The 21,657-nt window shown below is 35.5% G+C and overlaps 1 long non-coding RNA gene across 1 annotated transcript in view; it reads left to right on the top strand.

Moving 5' to 3' along the window:
* LOC128092130 (uncharacterized) overlaps positions 1 to 21,657 on the top strand; it is a 176,734-nt gene that overhangs the window by 42,682 nt on the left and 112,395 nt on the right. The gene's annotated exons all lie outside the window — the stretch shown is intronic.

Below are 21,657 nucleotides of genomic sequence, written 5' to 3' on the forward strand. Positions count from 1 at the left end.
AAGCTAGTTTTACTGTGGGCTTCTCAACAGGCTGCATGTGGAGATCTGCTCTGTATGGTGCTCTCATGGGCTGCAGAAGGACATCTTGCTCCAACATGGAGTTCATGATCTGCAAGAGAAATTCTGCTCTCGAGCCTGGAACACCTCTTTCTCCTTCTTCACTAACCTTGGTGTCTTCAGAGTTTTGTCTTTCACATCTTTTTATTCCTCTCTTCCAGCTACAGTTAAGCAGCATTTTTTCCCCCCCCCCCATTTCTTAAATCTGCTTTCACAGAGGCACAGCTAGCATCATTCACTGGATCATCTTTGACCACCAGTGGGTTTCTTTTGGATCTAGCCAGACACAGCTTTTGCAGTCAGCTAGAACTGGCTCTTGTCTAACATGGGGCAGTTTTTGGATCCTTCTCACCGAGGCCTCTGCAGGCCCCATTACCAAAACCTTGCCTTGCAAAACAACGTGCAGTGCTTTTAGGTTGGCACCCTTTGAAATCTCATATACTAAATTTTCACGTTTTGAGTTGCTTTGATTTTGTTGTTTAAGAAAACACACTCATGCATTGTTCTGTAAGATAAATTCTGGTTTACAATCAAATCACCAATAAATATAATTTTTTTAAGATTCCGAGAGAAAGAAAAATTAGTTAGTAGCTGGATGAATGGCAGGAGTTCACAACTTATTGCTTTGATGATCTTATATCATCTAGTCTTAGTAAGATTAGGAATGTTTTCATTCCTCTCATAGAGCCTTTTATTTTCTGGCTCCTTTTACTGTCAATGTGTTACAACATACTGTGCTGAGGAAAAATAACAAATCTAAAAATACCTCAATCACTAGGAATATCTTAAATTACATGATTTGCTCATGGCAACTAACCACTCCCCAGGAGTGCTTGGTGGTGTTGAGGAACTACATCTTTGAGGCAGAAGATTTTAGTCATACTGCTGGAGAGTGTTTTTATCTACCAAAGCGGAAGAGAGGAGATCAGAGTAAAGTGCCAATGATTTTGTCCAGGAATGCTTAGAATCAAAAGGTCAGATAGAAAACTAAAGTAGATTACACACAGAATGCAATATATAAAACTCTGACACTGACAATCCTAAAAATATATATCCAGCAAGAGAAATTTAGGGTCTTACTTTAATATTTTGAATAATGGAGAGAAATGATGATAAATCTTTGTATTTTGGGGGTATTAGATGTTAGTGAAGATTTAAAAAATCTGTTCATCTTTGAGTCCACAGCATGAGAAAGACATAGACCAGTTAGTGTAAGTCCAGAGGAGGGCCAGAAAGAGGATCAAAGAACTGGAGCAACTCTGCTATGAAAACAGAATAAGAAAAAAAAAGTATTATTTACCTTAAAATAGAGAAGCCTCAATCTTGTCGTGTCCTTTCAGTACTTCCAGGGGCCCTACAGGAAAGATATGGAGAGACTCTTTATGAGGCTGTAACAGGGCAAAGGTAGTGATTTTAAACTAGAAAATGGTATGTTTAAATTAGATAAAAAGAAAAAAAGAAAATTACTGAGAGTGATGAAGTACTGGAACATATCGCGCAGAGAATTTGTGGATGCCCCATCTGTGGAAGTATTTAAGGCCAGGTTGAATAGGGTTTTGGATAGCCCGATCTAGTGGTAAATGTCCCTGCAGTGGGATTGGAATTAGGTAATTTTTGATATTCCTTCCAATGCCAAACATTTTTAAGAATTTATAAGAATTTAAACAAATGGTCCAGGTTACCAACAGTACTGAGGTTCTGTGGCATGGAAATTATTTACAGTCTTGGGTAGACTCACTCCAGCTTAACACTAGCACTGAAAAGTATTTGACAGAAATGTGCAATTGTGTATATAGTACTGTATAGAAAGAAATGATCTCCCTTTCTTTGATGTTGTTTTTATAATTAAGAAGTTTAATTTACATGCAGATTAACAGATAATATATGAATTACTTATATTTTTCCTCTCTGAAGTACAGCAGAGGTCTTTCTAATTTTTTCCCCCTGTATTATTATTCCTTATGATAAGATTAGTGACAGATCATATCTAGTATCATTAAAGGTGAAGCATAATTCCAAATGGAAAGATCAAGTAATGACAGGGAAAGGCATGTTATTCAAAAGAAGAAAAGAAGAGGGTCAGTGAAGTTTTTTTCTAATTTAGATCAGTCTCAACCAATTATTCATGAAAGTAAGAGTTCAAATAACAGAAGCACGATTACGAAGACAATGTTAATAGTAAAACTTGTAACAGATGTAAGTTAAAACATTTCCACATTCCAGCTAAAATTTTAATTTCTAGCCTTTAGTGTAGGAAACAGTGAACAGGTGTAACTTAGTTGGAGTATTTTTATTATTAAAAAAATGTCTTATTTCTACTCTGAGTCTCAGCTTATGCACCTTTAACGAATTACACTCATAGTGATATCTTTAAGACTGAAAAGATCTATATTATTATTACTCAATGAGCTAATTGGAGAATATGATATAATCCTCACTATTTTTCTTTGGAGGTAGGTATAAATATTTTCTTGCTGGAGCACATTTTTGTTTGATCTTTCATCTGGACCACTGTGACAAGTCTTCCTTCATCTTGCTCTTAAATATATATATATATATATATATATATCTTCAGAAATATGCTTCAATTCTTCAAGTATCAGACAGAAGATAAATGGCTTAAAACTGGAAAAGAGTAGATTTGGTCTAGATATTATGAAGAAATACTTTACTTTGAGGTTGTGAATGCCCCCTCCCTGGAGATGTACAAGGCATGAGATTTTTTGAACAACCTGATCTAGAGGGAGATGTCTTTGCCTACAGCAAGGGAATTGGAACTTGATGATCTTAAAGGACCCTTCCAATGCAAACTGTTTTGTTATTCTATAATAGTCTTTTGAGTGTATACATCAACAAAATCATTTATCTCCAACTGAAATTTCCTAGAAAGTTATATTGAGTTTTGCTAATCTTTACTGAATTCTAGCAAAAGAGCCTTTGCAAATATTTGATCCACTGTGCTGTTGTTACCTGTCACACTAAGGAGGGTATTTCTGAGAAACAGGGAGAGATTTTGCAGCTAATTTTAATGGAGAATACAGAGAAGTAGACCTCTAGCTGGAAACTTCTAACATGTACATTTATTATTCAGTCAAAAACAACAGAGATCAATAGAAACATATGGTTCTGTAAGGAAAAAAGAAAAAAGGGACTTTTCTAACAAAATTTCAAAGAGTACATCCATTATAAGATGCTGCCATTTACTAAATTTAAATCTTTTTTTTTTTTAATTGTTAAATCTGGGAAGAGATTGTTGATAATTACGGTTGACAATTCATTCTTCTATTTCTGTAATCAATGGAATTCTGAAAAGAACTGCTGTGAGATAAGATTATAAATTTATCATTCTTTTGTGTGTATTCAACTATGAATACTTCTTACTATATACATTCCTTTAATAGTATTTATTTCCTGTACATATATAAGATCAGATCTTTGAGTCTTTGGCAACCCTAGTGAGCTTCTGTGCACTAAAGGAACACTAATGAGCTATCTCTTGAATCAGTAAATCTCATTGTTCATGCAATATGGATTGTTCATGCAAACTTCAAAATAAGGAAGTTGCTTCTATTTTTGCTTTATATCAGTGACAGCTGATATAAAAGAATATTCCTGAAAACACTATACAAGAAACTCAGGGACAAGCTAACGACTGATGAGATAGAAAACTATCTAACATGTAATTATACAACTTTTCGAAAGTTATCTAATATTTATCATTATTCAAATCACATTTTTTGAAAGAAAATTTTATCAAGTTTAACATATGTTTTCATGCTTATTACTGATACAAATTTATATAATTGCATAATTGAAATGAATTGCTATTTTTGGAAGGTTTGCAGGTGGTATGTTTACAGATACAATATATTCCAAGGATAATATGTAACAAGTAATGTGTAATATATATGTAAAGTTTTTCACTTGGAAAGAGTCACAGCAACTGTATATTTAATTGTCAGCAACCAAAGTGAAGGGAACTCAAAGTGAAGTGAGGAAATGATTGCTATTCTGACATAAGTGAGAAAATAAAAGAAGAAATGGTAGAAAATCCTTACGAAAATATGATTTTCCACAAATAATATGCCCCTCAAAATTACTGATTTCTTTTTAGCATGTACCACAATAAACTATCTTTCTCTCTCTCTCTCCCACTCTCTTTTTAATTCAAATTTTCCTTTCCTTCAGTTAACATCTGGTTCCATAATATATCTTTCAACAATAAAAGCCAAACTACTGAAAGGAACTCAAAGAAGCTATTCCAAGCGGTTGTGGAATCTCCTACCCTGGAGAACTTTAAAAACTACCTGGACACTGCAAACTACTATAGGGAACATGCATAAACAGTAGGGTTGGACTAGATGATCTCCAAAGGTACCTTAAAGTTCTGTGTTTCTATGATATTACAAAGGATGTAAATGCTATTTCCAAGTATAAGGCAAGTAATCTTCATAAAACCTTCTGAAGAATATGATCAAAATAAAACTCAAGTTTTATTCTATTATTTGCTTAAAAAAATTATCCATGCATTCTAAAAATGTATATACCTTTTTAACTACCTAATCCCATCTTCACACTTTCCATATGTTGGGTATATTCATCTTAAAATAGCTCTTTGCATTAATTTTGACTTCTCAATTCTGTTAATGGTTTCTAGAGTTTATTTTACACAATCTCATTTTTTTTTTCTCCTTCTTTTATCTTTTTATCTCTTCTTAATGACAACACCATCTTTGTGCTTTGTCTTTCTGACAGATTTATCTTATTTTTGTTGTTGTTTTGCTTTTTTTTTTTGTTTATTTGTTTATTTCTTTTCTTACCTATTTTTTAAGATGTCAATTTTTAACTTCTTATAGCATTCATATCCAGGTCTTTTTGCCCATTTTTTTCTCCTCTCATTTTTTGCAGTTAACAGGCACAAGTTGATGAGGTAGAACTGCTGGGAAAGACCATAAAAGATGTACCAGAAGCATGTGAAAATAGCAGTAGTGACACTGAGTATTCAGATGATTTAATCATTACATTTTTGCAAGTTTCAATAAAAATACATAATTCTTCAAATGATAAATGACAAATTTAGCAGTCTGTATGACAGCTATTTACAAAAACTAATCTTTGTTCCAGGACATTAAGAAGTTTTTCACACAGAGGGTGGTGATGCACTGAAACAGGTTGTCCAAGGAGATTGTGGATGCCCATCCCTGGAGGCATTCAAGGCCAGGCCGGACGTGGCTTTGGCAGCCTGGTCTGGTGGCTGGCGACTCTGCACGTAGCAGAGGGCTTGAAACTAGATGATCATTGTGGTCGTTTTCAACCTGGGCCATTCTATGATTCTATGATTTTATGACACGCACACAAATAAATAAATAAAAGTAATAAAAGAGATAAAAGCTGTAATATCTCTGCCAGTAATATGTTCGTTTTTTTCTTTTTTCTTTTTTTTTTTTTTTTTCAGCCTCCAAATAATATTCTAGCAAAAATATTTGATGTGTAAATAAATAATGGATTACCTTGAAGTGAAATATACAGAACATGAAATTTTAGCCTATACAATATCAACTTTAAGATTTCCTGCACAGGAAAAAGTAAAAAAGCTAAAATAAGAACACTGTCTTCAGTACTATTTAGTACTATTGTCTCACCATGCCTTCACTTTCAAAACACACATACTTAGAATTCTAAAACTACTTAATCTAGCAGATGAAACCAAGCACCTGCGATATGACTAGTACAATTTATTTGTTGTTATTATTATTATTACAACTCACCCTTTGTTATCAGGATACATTTTTTACTGATTATTCTCTGTACATAAATCTCAGATTTCCATAGGAGTTGTTCTAAGCACTTGCAATAGAATTCCATTACTTCCTCAATTTCTGTGATATCTTTGAAAATAGAACATAATGACCTATTACTGCAAGTGAAGATACATGACAAGTATTTTTTTAGATTGAATGAACTCATTTTTGCTGTTAAGCCAGCTGTGATTTGGGAAGTGTCTGATTTAGAACTTTTTAACACTACTGTTACTTTATCAGTTTTTACAGAATTCTACCACATTGGTTTTACTATCAACTACCTTTTCAGAAATTACCATGCTTTTTTTTTTTTTTTTTTTCCTTAATATCATATTGCAATTATTGAAAGGTAGTCAACATAAAAGTGTTTTCATCATCTCATCATGAATTTTCTTTTATTGACACAAAAAGTTTTCAAACTATATTCTAATACTCAAGTTCATTGCTTACGAACATTGTTTATGTCCCAAAAACTTCCAAGCAAAATTGTAAAAGAAATAAAAATTTAAATGATCTTTGAGATTAAAAAAGATAAAATAAAGCCTTATACAATGTCCAGAATATTAAGAATATCTTCAGAAACTGGGTAATAATGTATATTTGATAAATTTTTGTGGAAGTTTTTATTGTTCCTGTTCACTCTTTCTCATAAAAAAATCTTGAATAATATTGAATTTTTAAAATATATGAAAAGTATGATAATTATCAGTGAAATAAATACAATTGAATTCAAATCTTGGTAAAGATGCTACAGCTGAATAGAATGGAAAGAGAGTTTAGCTTAAATATTTTCTTAGTTTCATCTGGGACATTTGAGTTGTTTTTCTTCTTTATAGTATCCACTATGATGCTATGCTTTGGCTTTTGAAAAAAACAAATTATAGACTACACACCAATATTTTAGTTGTTGCTGAGCAGTGGCTTTGGAGAGCCAAGGACATTTATACTTTTTATACTGTTCTGATGGTGAGTGGAGGGGGGGGGGGGGGGGGCACGAGGAGTTGGAAGGGACAAAACCAGGATGGCTGCCACAAAATGACCAAAAAGAAATTCTGTAATACATCGCCAATTTTATAATTACTAATGGGAATTTCTATGTTCCAGTTCTTAATCATTGCCTCTCATCCTGTTTCTGAGCATCACTGAAAAGAGTCTGGCCCCATCCTCTTAACACCAGCCTTTTAGATATTTATAAGAACTGACAAGATCCCCTCTCAGTCTTCTCCAGGCTAAAATGCCCCATGTCTCTCTGTCTTTCTTCTTAAGTGAGATTCTCCAGGCCTGTAACCATCTTTGTATTCCTCTAATGCATTCTCTCATAAAGTTTCCTGTCTTTTTGAGCCATGGAGCCCAGAACTGTAGGACAATATTCCAGATGTATCCTCACCAGGGCAAAGTAGAGGGAAGGAGAACATCCCTTGCTGCCATACTCCTTTTAACACAGCCTAGAACACCTTTGCCCCTGTTGATCACAAGGGCATACTGCTTGTTCATGGTCTACCTGTTGCCCATCAGGACATCCTTTACTGCAGAGCTCCTTTCCAATAGGTCTGCCCCTATCTTGTACTGATGCATGTGGTTATTTCTACCAATATGTAGGACTCTACACTTTCACTTGTTGAAGCTCATAAGGCTTTCTTCACCCAGCTTTCCAGCCTATCCATGTCTCATTGAATTTTCTGATTTGCCAGCCATTCCTCTTAGCTTTGTACAACCATCAAACTTTCTGAGGATGCATTCTATTGCTTCATTTAACTCACTGATGAACAAACTGCCCAGTACAGACCCATTAGAGACACCACTAGTTATAGGCCTCCAGATAGACTCTGGCCCACTGGTTACAACCCCCTAAGCTCCACCAGTCAGACAGTCCTCAGTCCACCTCACAGTACACGCATCCATCCCTCATTTTCAAAGTTTGCCTATGGGATACAGCACAAAAATCCTTGCTGAAGTCAAGGTAAACTGCTCTCCCCTTATCTACCCATCCAGTCCTAGGAGAGTCCTAGTCCTAGGCATCCTAGGAGACTCCCACATTGGTCAAGCATGATTTCTTCTTGCTGAATCCATGTGGACTACTCCTAATAACCTTCTTCTCTTTCACTTGCTTGGGTTAATATTCAGAATAAGTCATTCCATCACATTATCCAGGACAAAAGTGAGGCTGACTGGCCTGTAGTTTCCTGGCTCCTCCTTTTTGTCCTTTCTGAAGATTTTGCAACTTTGGCAGGTTGGCCATGAGCCAGCAGTGCACCCTAATGGCCAAGAATAGCCAATAGCCAGTAGCATCCTGGGGTGCATTAAAAGGAGAGTGGAGAGAAAGACAAGGGAGGTGATCTGCCCCGTCTACTCTGTCCTAGTGAGCCCTCATCTGGAGTGCTGTGTCCAGTTCTGGGCTCTCCTGTATAAAAAAGGCTGGGATCTCCTCAAAAGAGTCCAGAGGAGGGGCACAAAGATGATAGGTATCTAGGTCGTTCTAACTACATCAAAAAAATATATTTCTAAACAAGCTCATTTAAATATAATTGAGATTCAAGGGTGACTTCAGACATAAAAATTGTAACAGTGTAAATTTTGCTATAGTTGATATTTTATTCTTAGAATAAACCAGTGTTTTATACAATATTCAAGCTGTTCACATTTCTTCACTCTAAGAGATTGTGTTTTTTTGTTACACATTCTGATTTATTTTCTTGTTTTAGCTGAGTATATTCAAAACTTCCTCCATTTAAGAACTGACAAATTAGGATTGCTTTTACTTTTTCCAAAATCCTGCTTTCCTCATTGCAGTTTAGCAAAAGCAAACTCCGAAATAGTCACCATCTGTGAATACTTCTCATCTGTTATCGTCCCTCTATATTATATCTCAAGTGGTTAAGAATTAGTTCACCAGCTAGATACAGAAGCAGACACATCAACTTTTATATAAATCCTGAGGCAACTGTATAAACGTAGTTTTCAATTTAATTATCTGTTGCATATATCTAATTCTGCATATTATTTACATCTGTTTCTATCATTCCAGTTCCTAGAGAAACATAAATTCCTCTAGTTGAGGATTAAATAGTCTTAAATTACTTAGAAAATATAGGAAATGATGGTAATTGTCAATCTTCTAGACTGACAGAATCTACAGTTTTGTTTGTTTTAATCCTCCAAATGTTCCTTGGGAGATAACTTTCCTAAAATTTTCTTCTGAATATAAACAAGATTTCTGATATAGAGTGATTAGGAAAGGTTATAAAGTCTTGAAGGAATGATAAGAGAGTAATATCATATAAGCAATATTGTTTCATTTTTTATCTGATGTGTAACTGTTGAACAATTTCACCCAAAACTCATAAATAGCTTTTATGCCTCTTGGATGCAAATCTGTGTAAAAACTGGATTATAACAGGAAAAATATATGTAAACTCTGTATATGTTTCATCTGAAACTAATGGTTATGGCTAGAGCTTATTCATCAAGTGGAGAACCATTCTGGTGCCATGCAATTAGAACACTAGTTCAGAGAGCATTTGAAATGTATTGCTAATTAATTGTTAATAACTTGGTGGGAACATAACCCATACAGACACTAAATTCCCAATCTAGTTATCAAGAAAGGCAGAATGATTTAGAAGTTTTAATCATAATTCTGCATATAGCTTTTTTCCTGTCAATACAACATGTATCATACAATACTGAGAAAACCATGTCCAAGGCTCCCCAGAGCCTTCCTTTTTCCAAACTAAACAATCCCAGTTTCCTCAGCCTTTCATAGAATCATAGAATCATACCTTTCCTCATAGGAGAGGTGCTCCTGCCCTCTGATCATCTTAGTGGCCCTCCTCTGGACCTCCTCCAAAAGCTCCACAGCCTTCGTGTACTGGGGGCCCCAGACCTGGACACAGTACTCCAGATGGGACCTCATAAGAGCTGAATAGAGGCGGACAATCGCCTCCCCAACCTTCTGGCCACTCATCTTTTAATGCAGCCCAGAACAGTTGGCTTTCCAGGCTGCAAGTGCACACTGCTGGCTCATGTCCAGCTTCTTGTCTACCAGGACCCTTCTCCGCAGGGCTGCTCTCAAGGAGATCTTCCCCAATTTGTATAAATACCTGGGATTGCCCCAGCCCAAGTGCAACACCCTGTACTTGGCCTTGCTGAACCTCATTAGATTCACATGGGCCCACTTCTCCAGCCTGTTGAGGTCCCTCTGGATGGCTTCCCGTCCCTCCAAAGTATGGACTGCATTGCTCAGCTTGGTGTCATCTGCAAACTTGCTGAGGGTGCACTCAATTCCATCGTCTATGTCATTGATAATGATATCGAAAAGCACTAGTCCCAAGACCAACCCCTGGGGGACACCACCTGTGATTTACCTCCACCCAGACATAGAACCATTGATCACAACCCTTTGGCTGTGATCAGCCAACCAGTTCTTAATCCACCTAACAGTCCATCTTTCACATCCATACCTCTCCAATTTAGAGAGAAGGATGTGGTGAGGGACCATGTCAAAGGCTTTGCAGAAGTCCAAGTAGATGACATCCATCTCCCTTCCCTTGTCCATCGATGCTGTCACTCCATCATAGAAGGCCACCAGATTGGTCATAATTTTTCAAATATATTCAAAAGAAACTTGACATAGCTATTTCTCTCAAAACCCTTAGATGCATATTGTCTGGCCCCAGGAACTTATATACATTCCGTTTCTTGCGGAGGTCTCAGTTTTGTTCCCCTATTAGAGTGGGATGGAATCCATTTCTGTCACCCACACCTAGAGCTTCAAGGTCCTGACAGACATGGGGAGCCTGACCATCATCCATTTGTACAGAGTCTCATCCATGCTGATTTTGAACACCCCAAAGGAACAAGCATCCGCAGCCTCTCTGGGCAGTCTGTTCCTAAGTATCACCACCTTTTCAGTGAAAACCTTCCCTTGACATCTGTCTGAAACTGGTAATGAGTTTTTTAAATCAGCATGAGGCAATCAATATCAATTTCTGAACAATTTTATATTTAAAAGCAATTTAAAATTTAAAAACAATTTTGCATATAAAAGCATTACTTTGGAGCTCTTTGTCTTAAACAGGGAGTGCTCAGGGGTGTTTATTGGCTGAAGACTTGGCCTGGGAGCAAATAACTCCAGCCTAGTAGAGGAAACTGGGAAGTGATGCCACTGTATCCTGTGAAGACAAGATACAAACTGGCATCTCCCTGCTTCCCTGCTTCCTCTTACCTGCTGACATAAAATTTGCAAGGCCTGGAAGACAGAAACAAAGGAGTACCTTCTGAGATCTGTAAGCCAGAAGATGTCACTCCAAAAGAACAGGCTCGAACACTTTGGACTATAAGTAAGATTTTGTACTGTTGTTTTAAGTCATTGTCAACTGAACAACACAACTTGTGGAGATCACAAGGATCAACAAGAGAACTACTTTGCTGCAAATCCCCTCAATATCATCCCAAGGGGCTTAAAAACATTTTAATTATTTAATAATTTCTCATTTGTAGCTTCCTGTGACACAGCTTGAAAGAGCAGGAGCAAATAATAGTCTTCTGGCTTTATCATAAATGGTAGTCTTTAAATGATGCCCTGAATGTGAGCCCTCAGGAAGTTGCAAGGCAGCAGGCAGCCTCTCTAGAGAGGTTATCCAGGTGGAAAATCTGTGCCTCAGTGCCCCAGAGTGCAGACTCCCCACCTACTATGAAAGCTTTCACCTTTTTTTAATGGCACTGGTTGATTTGTGTCCTTCATGGATGATATTAATATGGTTGCCCTTTTCCAGTTCTGAACCATTATCCACACCTTTTTCTCTTTCCATTCCCAGAGTTTAGTATCTGTTAGCTAGGGGCAACGGACAGTCTCCTCGCTCTGTTCTGAGAAGAGATGAGAGTCCAGTCTTCCTCATCCTGCAAGTTTTTTGCCATCTGTCGCCTCAGGATTTGAAGCTTCTTCTCCCTGCAGGGACTTACAACAAGGCTGTAAGTCTCTACCCATATCACTGTATGATCTGTACAATACCATACGGCAATTTCCCTCTCTGTTTGCTGGATACTTCCTGATGACTCCTTTAATCTTTTTTTTTTTTTCTTTTTTTTTTTTTTTTTTCCTAATCCCAGTGTTATTTTTTTCTTATCATTGGTCATATGGCTGTTTAGTCTTTAGAAAAATCTATTATCTTTAAATAAATGATAGTCGCTGAAATTCATACTGATTTAATGTATGACTGTTCAGAAATTTCTTGTCTCCAGAAATTATTTTCTCAACCCATTTAGCTATTTGATATAATAGCCCAAGGGTATTGAAGTAGCCCTGAATAATTTAGTTCTGAACTATCCAGAGAGACTGATTTCTAGAGTTACAACAACTGGAGTTAAAACACTAAATAGTAGTAATAATTATAGAATCATATCTCTTGGAAATAGAATACTAAGAACTGTACTTAAAAAAAAAAGAAAGAAAAGACAAGAGTAGGAAAAAGGCATTCTCAGTCTTCCAGATATAAAAGAAATTATCATTTAGAATAAGTAATGAGATTCAGTATTCAGTACCTATAGAAATGAAATTTTGAAAGAAAAAGGAAAATTAAATTGATAGTTATGGTGTGAACTCACACAATATAACAAAGTTATGGGAGACATAGTTAAATAAACAGTCTCTCAAAAGTAAGATGAGAAAATAATCATGTTTTCAATGAACATGGATTATTTGAGCAATTGATCTCTAATTCATAGGCTGATTCAAAATGCAAGTTAAAAATAAAGACAAGGAAAATTTTCTACCTGAAAAAAGAATGTAATTTAGGAATTACAAAAGTATTGACTTATAATAATAATAATAATAATAATAACAATAACAACAACAATAGTAAAAAAGAATTAGTCAGTTTTCTTAAACAGTAAATCTGGAATAAAAATTGTGGAAAATACATGGAATAAAGTTACAGATGTGAGATAAGATTCTGACCCTGACCAGCCAGGATTTTTCATAGAACATATGAATGGATGTTCAGAAGATTAATATTATCAATATTATTAATATTATTAATATTAATTATATAACAATATAAAAATTAATATTATTAATAATATTCCTTTGCTGCTCCTCTTTCTGGTCCATGACTTGCACTGGGACAAATTCTGTCCTTAGTTGTTGTTCTTTTTTTCCATTGGACTATATTGATTTTAGATGGACAGTCTGAAGAAAATTAAACAAAAGTATTTAAAGGTTAACAAGATACAGTAGAGAATATCAGTATTACAAGAATATCAAAGGGAAGTAAGTCTGTAATAGAAAAAGAAAATAAAAGAATGTTGCTGAGCACCTCAAATAAATTTATGAGTTTAAGTTAATTGTAGTAATTCAAAAATTATTTTAAAAAGGAACCACATATTTTTTTCTGAATTGGTGGATTATGCAGTGCAACTAAAAAGCACTACACTATCTTCATAAATGAGAGCAGAACATAGAAGAATTAACTTATTGAATTCATTATTACAGTGTAATACTGTCAAACTCTAAAGACAATATTTTACACAGTGGATTAGGTCAACATGAGAAATAATATAGTAGAAAATAAGCTATATCTATATTACTAAAAACAAATGGATGCAAATTGTTTATATAATCGCACATTTCAAGTAATATTTCAACATTGATGAAGTTCAGAAAACAGAAAATTTCATTATAATCATATTATTCTCTTCACATACATACAATTATTTTATCATTTTCTCAAACTAATATACTCTGGTTTTGTGTTTCTATATATATATTTTTTTAGGCATAATTTTGAACTGGATAGACTGTTCATCTGAAGCAAATTTGTATTAATATATTCTATGAAACTTTTTTCCCCTTATCCTTATAATAAATACCTGTAACTATTTATTATTTATTAGTAAAAGTCCATGAACAAAATCGAACAAGCAGACAAAAAACTAAGTACCAAATAAAACATACACAAACAAGCAAAAAGCACAATAAACATACAAATAAAACACAACAAACAAAAAGGACTACAGTATTTTGGAGCAACATATATAATTTTTACAAAACCAAACATTCAAAGAGAGCACCTAAGCAGGACAATTTTGCAAGCTTTTTTGTGCCAGTAATTTACTGGGTTTGTATGTACAAACAATTTAACACTGTCACCACTACTCTCAAAAATGTTTAGTTTTTTCAAGGTTTCCAAGGTTGAAGTGCTTTACTCCTCTATTGTTTCTTAGCATATACAATATAGTGTGCCTAAAGACCTGTCATATCCAATGAAATATGTTTCTGACCTTGGAGAAGAAAAAAATATTTTTTCTTCCTACAAGCAAGAAAAAAAGGAAAGAAAAAAAAAAAAGAAAAAGAAAATTTGTTCTGGTGAGATAACATTCATGTAATAGGACTTGGAAAAGCTCTAAAAGATCTTAAGACAATTCCTGGTGTACATGAAAGGAATAGAAAAGATTCTGTTGACTTCAGTGCAGCCACGATTTTCCCTCCTACTAAGAAATCTCTGGACTGGTCTAATTCTTCCGCTGCTTTAACAGCTCTGTTTCTTAAGGCCCATATGTTTACAGCATGGTATTTAATTATTTGTTGTAGATTATTATGCTATTTCCAAATTTTTATTGTGATTTTTAATTTTTAATACCCTTAATATCTGTATTTCCATATGAATAGACATAATGGAGCATATTAATTCTAACTGTAACTTCAACAGACTTAAACTAAAAAAACCCATATGTATGATATGTATGCAAATTATTTTCTAGGTACTATCCTGTTTTGTGTAGGTTTTTTTTTTTTTTTTTTTTTGTTAAACAATTATGGACTTGACAATGATGCTATCTATTGTGAAGATCAACCCTTGAGGACTATTCTAGATTTCCATTCAAGAAATATTGATGCTCAAATAGCAAGGATCTCACAGATCCTTTTTGAATCTAAATAAATTAAAAAATACTCCAAATAAGTTAGAACATAGATTTTTTTTTTTAATTTGCCTCTTAAATTAAATAAGTTTTATTCTGTTGTGCACTGTTACTTGAGCTCAGAACTTTCATTTTTTCTTTTGTATAAAGTTTTGTTGTTGTTGTTGTTGTTTTCAAAATAAAACAGCTACTCATTTGCAGCAGCCCTAGAAATACAAGAATGCTATTTAAAGTTGGTTTTTTTTTTGTTGTTACATTTTTCTACTATTACTATTACTATTACTATCTCCTCTTAGGGAATTTAATATGACGTAAGTTCATTTCTCACATATAATATTTTGATGTTTACAAATATCAAAAAAGTTATCTTTTAATTCCAAATATTAGCAAAATGCTTGTATATTCAAAAAAAATAATAAAATAAAATTGAATAAAATATCTGGAATTACATATCAAAAATTACTATGTACTTAATGTATTATCATTATCAAGTCTTATGAGGACAGGCTGAGGGAGTTGGGATTGTTTAGTCTGGAGAAGAGGAGGCTCAAGGGAGACCTCATTGCATTCTACAACTTCCTGAGAGGAGGCTGTGATGAGGAAGGGATTGGCCTTTTCTCCCACAAACAGCATCTGAGGAAATGGCCGCAAATTGTACCAGAGGAGATTTAAATTAGACATCAAGAAGAACTTTTTCTCTCAGAGAGTGGTCAGGCACTGGAATGGCTGCCCAGGGAGGTGGTGGAGTCGCCGTCCCTGGCAGTGTTCAAGAGGCGTCTGGACGACGTGCTGCGTGATATGGTTTAGTGCTTGTGGTGGCAATGGTGATGAGGAGATGGTTGGACTAGATGATCTTATAGGTTGTTTCCAACTTTGTGATTCTATGATTCTATGATTCATTATTTATTCAAAGTTACTTTTTTATTAGTTTGATGTTAAAAATGAGGTTTTTCTTCTGATTTCACTTCAGAGGCACTGCAGCTCAAAGCAGTGGGGCAATTGAGATTAATTCCAGTCTGGTGTATGCCCGATATTAGGCAGAATCCCATTTGCAGAAACAATGCACTTGAAATAGTATGCCCTTATTTACTGAAATCAATAATGATTTAGAAAGGTTGCAGTGGATTAAAACTGTCTTGCAGTATCATTATCATTAAAAAAGTACAGTGACTCTGACTTCTGAACTCATATTAAAAAAAAAAAAAAGTGCATTGTACCTGATGGTTATTGGCAGTACATCACATTCAGTCTTTGACTAAGTTAAAACAAATATTTCTAAAGTATAAAATGGAAAAGCAGAAGATACAAAAACAGAATTGACAAAAGGCATGTGACTAAGGCTCTCTAAGGTAAGCTACAAGGGAAAACACCAAAAATCTGCTGCATTTTCTGTCAGCTGCTTTATCCTGAGGCTAGTATATGGTCTGAAATGTAGGGGTATTTTTTTATTGTGGTTTTTTTTTTTTTGTGTGGTTTTGTTTTTGTTTTTATTTTTGTTTTTGTTTTTTGAATTATCTAAGTTCTGACCACCATGCTTTGTCTCATCTGCAACAGATGATACAAAATTATTTTAAATATATTGTTTCTGGATGAATTGATATAAAGCTAGGAAGTCCAAAGTCCTGGCATACATGATATCAAACCAGATCTAAACATTCTAAAAATTCACCCACTCTCATTCATAACTTTTACTATTTGATTTTAATATTGATTGCTTTGATAAATATTTTTATATTCTACCCAATTTTCACCAGGCACTAATATTAATAGAATATTTTGGTGCTAGAGTAATAGAGAATAGCTTTCAAGTGTTTTATGTGTGGATTAACTATTGTACATACATGTGAGTGAATTGTGAGCACAAATATGACTTTGGATATTTTTCCTCCCAAATGCAAAGGTGGGATCATGATGACAAGCAAAAATACATCCGTATCAAAGTGTGAAAGTCAAGAGATTCTTGGATTTCTCCCACAGTGCAACAAATTGTTATACTCTGTGGTGATGAATATAAAACTCCAATGAAACCAGTGAGAAAAGAAAGTACACAAACATGCATAGGACTGAACCTGTAGAGCCAAACTTTCACCTTATTATTTCTTTCCCTAGATAGAAGTCATGACTTGTCCAAGACCCTTACATATGCTTTAGCATAACTTCCAGGAGCATCTCATTCCATACTATGATGAAACACTTCACAAAGTATGTGTTTATTCCTCTGTGCTGACTAGAAATAAACTCTATGAAACTCAGTGAATTGATGTATAGATGTAGATGTATAGAGAGTTCCAAAAGTTGAATTAGGTGTACTGCTGCTGGAGTTCCAAATGTCACACTTAAAAAACTATTGTTTTTTTCCTTACAATTGTTATGAAAAAAATTAGAAAAAAAAGTAAAAGGTTATATTCAAGACATAATCACAGACTATCATTCAGATGAGAGTTATGAAAGGGAGTGTATGTAAACTTAGAAGAAAGTTTTATGTATGGAGATCCTATGAATATAAAGTCATAATTACAATGTCTGGAAGTATTCATCCTACCTTCAACTACTCTAAATGTAGTATCTGATTAAATTAATGAATCTAAGAAGGATTCTCACTTTATTGGATTTTCAAATTAACATTTTATAATATCCTTAACAATTATCTTCTTTAACTAGTACAGTTTTCAAGAATATCCTTGAATAAACAGAATTCCATATACATAAATAAAATTCTCTTCCAAGAACATTACAGAATTGATCTATGGAATATCAATCAATTTCCTACAATAATCAATTATGCCTTTGTATTACTCAGATTTGCTCAAATTTATCTGAGGTCTGCAAAAGTAAAAAAAAAAAAAAAACAACAACAAAAACAAAACAAAAAAAAAAACTGAAAAAAAGTTGATCCAATTTCTAGGTATAACAGAGAATTATTTAAAATTTGAAGAGGCTTCATGGGGTAATGTTCCAGCTACAAAAGGGGTCTTGTTAAAATATTGATACTGTATTATCCTTAAATAAATTCAATTTTGAAATGGAATATAAAAAATTAAACAGTTCTCTGTAAGGCTGGATAGTTTCAATGAAATATTCAAAATGAAAACAGTTTTATCAGTCATTGTTTTTATTATTCTTGCTTCAGTTTTCTCTAGCTTTTTACTTTTACTATTCTTACTCTTCTATGTGTTTATTTTCTCAACAGCTTCACATTCCTGCTGCCCAGTTTAGTGTGCAATGACAAAAAGTAAAACATTCAATACTGAGCTTCTAGTATAGGATCAAAAAGATTAAATTGTTAATCTCTCGGTAAAATTATTTCAAATCCAATAAATTTTCTGACATTTTCAACCCCAAAATAGCTACCATTTTTATCTACTAAATACAATGGAAAAATCATGCTTTATTTTGGTTTGTTTTGGTTTAGCTCTTTGTTTTCATCTAGTTTCGTAAGCTAATACTGAAATTATTAATGTTAATACTAATATTAAATAAAAATACTTCAATTGTGTCTATAGTAATAGATGTTTCTTGCTTTACAGTGGACATCATCTTTCCCAGTTACTGAATGAAGATCAGAGAATTTGTTCCCCAAGGCTTTTCCAGTTGCCCCTCTACTGAGTGAAGACTAATACGTTAATCTGGCCCCTTGTTGATTATTCATTTCCTTCCTCAGTGTTTATATCAACAGTTCTATTCAGCGGCAAAGATATTTTTTCTAAGACAGTTATAGCAACTGCTTCTTACTCTTTCTGAGAGCTTTTGCTGTTTCTCTCTGAATATTTTAGTGTTATATTGAATTACTGCAGTGAAGTGGAATGAAAAAAATTACCATCCTCCTTTAACACCATAATTGAAAAGAAGCTAACAGAAGGCTAACATACACCTATTGTCTACAAGAAAAATATTGAAGGATAAATTGTTTGAAGTGTTTTAAGTGATTTTTTTTTTTTTTAATTGAGTTGTATCATTTTTTCCCTCTCAAGAATATGACTTTTTTTTTTTTTTTTCCCAAGAGCCGTGCTGCCTACTATGCTGAATCAGAAGACAAAGTCACTAAATTCTGTCTACGACTTCTGTTTTTTCTTTCAATCAAAGAAATCTAATCTAATTAATCTTATTAATTTGGAAATATTTATGTATACAGATAAGTAAAAGCCAGTGAAGCCAGGTGGTCATTTTCTTCAGATTCTGCCTGACAGAGCAACAAATTTTCTAGGTCTGTTGCTGCAGTAATGGACTCCAAAGTTTTTATAGGCATTATGTTGCAGCTAGCATGAAACATTTTAGCCTCATGATAAGATGCTTTTATCCTTTTGTTCTGAAACTTAAACACATGATTATTTACTTTAATATGATTTGGTTTCTATTTTATTGTAACATTTTATTTAATCTTATCTTACCTACTTGTATTATGTTGTCTTATTTTATTGTGTCTTATTGTGGCTTTAAATACAGTACTTTATTATTTGTCTGTCTTTTCCTGAAAGGTGTTGAATATTCACAGTTCTGAATTCTTTCCATTTAAATGAATACAGTTGAAACACAGAACTCTGTAGGGGATAGTGAGCCTTTTCAGAGGTGTTTTTTTTGTTTTTTTTTCAAGGAAGACACTGCTGGCCAAACTTGGAAGGCACTCATCAGTGTGTGGAGCCAGTGTTAAATTTCAAATTAATATGTGTTTTTAGTCTAGTAAGACACAGTATCGTAAATGCAGAAGAAGTAAAGATCATGTACAATGAATATTATTTTATTTTCCTGGCATGACAGCTGCAGATGGAACTCACTTGTCTGCCAGGGGTAAAAGGATCCTAGCCCAGGAATTGGCGGGACTCACTGAAAGGCCTTTAAACTAGGTAAGAAGGTTAAAGGTGACATAATGAGGGCCACTGGGGTTGAGCAGGTAGTTCAAGGCTCAAAACAGAGCTTGATGGGTGATGAGGGTGGAGTTCGAAGGGATGGAGAGTGGCAAGGGGATGCTGCTTCCCTAAAGCGTCTGTACACTAATGCGTGCAGTATGGGAAATAAACAGAAAAAAGAGTTGGATATCAGAAAAGAGTTGGATATCCGCGTGCGGTCACACAGCTGTGATCTCATTGCAATCATGGAGATGTGGTGGGGCAACTCACATGACTGGAATTTTGTCTTGGAGGGTTACATCCTTTTTAGGAAAGATCAGCTCATGAGGCAGGGTGGTGGAGTTGCTCTTTATGTGAGAGATCAGCTAGAACGTATTGAACTCCACCGAGGGGACAGTGGTGTAGCAGTGGAGAACTTGCGGGTGAGAATCAAGGGGCGGGTTGGTATGGCTGACATTGTTGTGGGTGTGTACTAAAAGCCCCCTGATCAGGAGGAGGAGGTTGATGAGGCATTCCACAAGCAACTGGAAGTGGCGTCATGATCCCATGTGCCAACTTTGATCTCTTCCAGGACCTTCTTGGAGCTATCCCATGGGCCAGAGTGTTAGAAGGTAAGGGGACCTGTGAAACTGGTTGGCATTTAAACAGCTCTTCTTCCAAGGATCAGTGTGTCCCTGTGAACAAGAAATAAGGAAAGGGTGGCAGGAGACCTGTGTGGATGAGCAAGGAGCTTGTGCACAAACTCCAAGAGAAGAAGAAGGTCCATGAAATGTGGAAAAAGGGTCTGACCACTTGGGAAGAATAAAGAAATGTTATCAGGACCTGCAGGGGTGCAACAAGGAAGGCTAAAGCCCACAGGCAAAAGTGATAAAGGATAATAAAAAAAGGCTTTTGTAAGTATGTTAACAGTAAAAGGAAGACTAGGGAGAATGTGGCTCCCCTACTAAGTGAGGGGGGGTTCTGGTAATGGGGGATGCCAAGAAAGCAGAGATACTGAATGCCTTCTTTGCTTCTGTCTTCAGTGAAAAATCTCTCCCTCGGGAATCCTGGACCCTGGAGGTTAGTGAGAGGGTCTGGGGAATGGAAGACTTCCCTTTAGTCAGGGAAGAGGCAGTCTGTAGTTAACTGAATGGGCTGGGGCAGTTGCCAGGGTTGACAGGGGCCTGACAGGGGCCCCTTGGCCCCTGGGAAACCATGGCAACAAATGTCTTGAAGATAAGAGAGAAGAACAGGTTAGACCAAATAAGGAGGAAACAAGACATGCCACATGTCCATTGGTCAGGTAGTAGCCCTAAGGCATGGGGAAAGTTTTAAGAAGGGTGTGCTCCTTGCAATTAACGCCATTTTGCCGCTCGCCATATTGGTGTCATGAAAAGCGTGCGAAACTGATCAGGGCCGTCGGAACACTTTCACAAGGAGACTTCAATCAGGGTCGCTGAAACAAAGGCGACAGCAGTCCGAAAATGCCTAGGCAACACCAATGTTCGTAAATCCATGGGACCCAATGGGTGCTGAGGGAGCTGGAGGAGGCGATTGCTGAACTGCTCTCTTTCATCTTGGAGAGGTCTTGGAGAATGGAGAAGGTGCCTGAAGACTGGAGGATAGTCAGTGTCACTCCGGTCTTCAAAAAGGGCAAGAAAGAAGATCCAGGTAATTACAAGCCAGTCAGCCTCACCTCTGTCCCTGGAAAGGTGATGGAACAGCTTGTGCTGGATGTCATCTCCAGACAACTGGAAGAGAGGGAGGTTATCAGGAGAAGTCAGCATGGGTTCATCAGGGGGAGGTCATGCTTGACCAACCTGGTAGCCTTCTATGATGTTGTTACTGGCTGGGTGGATGGGGGGAGAGCAGTGGATGTAGTCTACCTTGATTTCAGCAAGGCATTTGATACTGTCCCCCACGACATTCTTATAACAAAGCTGAGGAAGCATGGGAGAGATGAGTGGACAGTGAGGTGGGTTGAGGATTGGCTGACTGGCAGAGCACACAGGTTCACTGTTGATGGTGCAGAGTCTGGTTGGAGACCTGTAACTAGTGGT

Source organism: Tympanuchus pallidicinctus, unplaced genomic scaffold (assembly GCF_026119805.1).
Source record: "Tympanuchus pallidicinctus isolate F22 unplaced genomic scaffold, pur_lepc_1.0 scaffold6, whole genome shotgun sequence".
Lineage (NCBI taxonomy): Eukaryota > Metazoa > Chordata > Aves > Galliformes > Phasianidae > Tympanuchus > Tympanuchus pallidicinctus.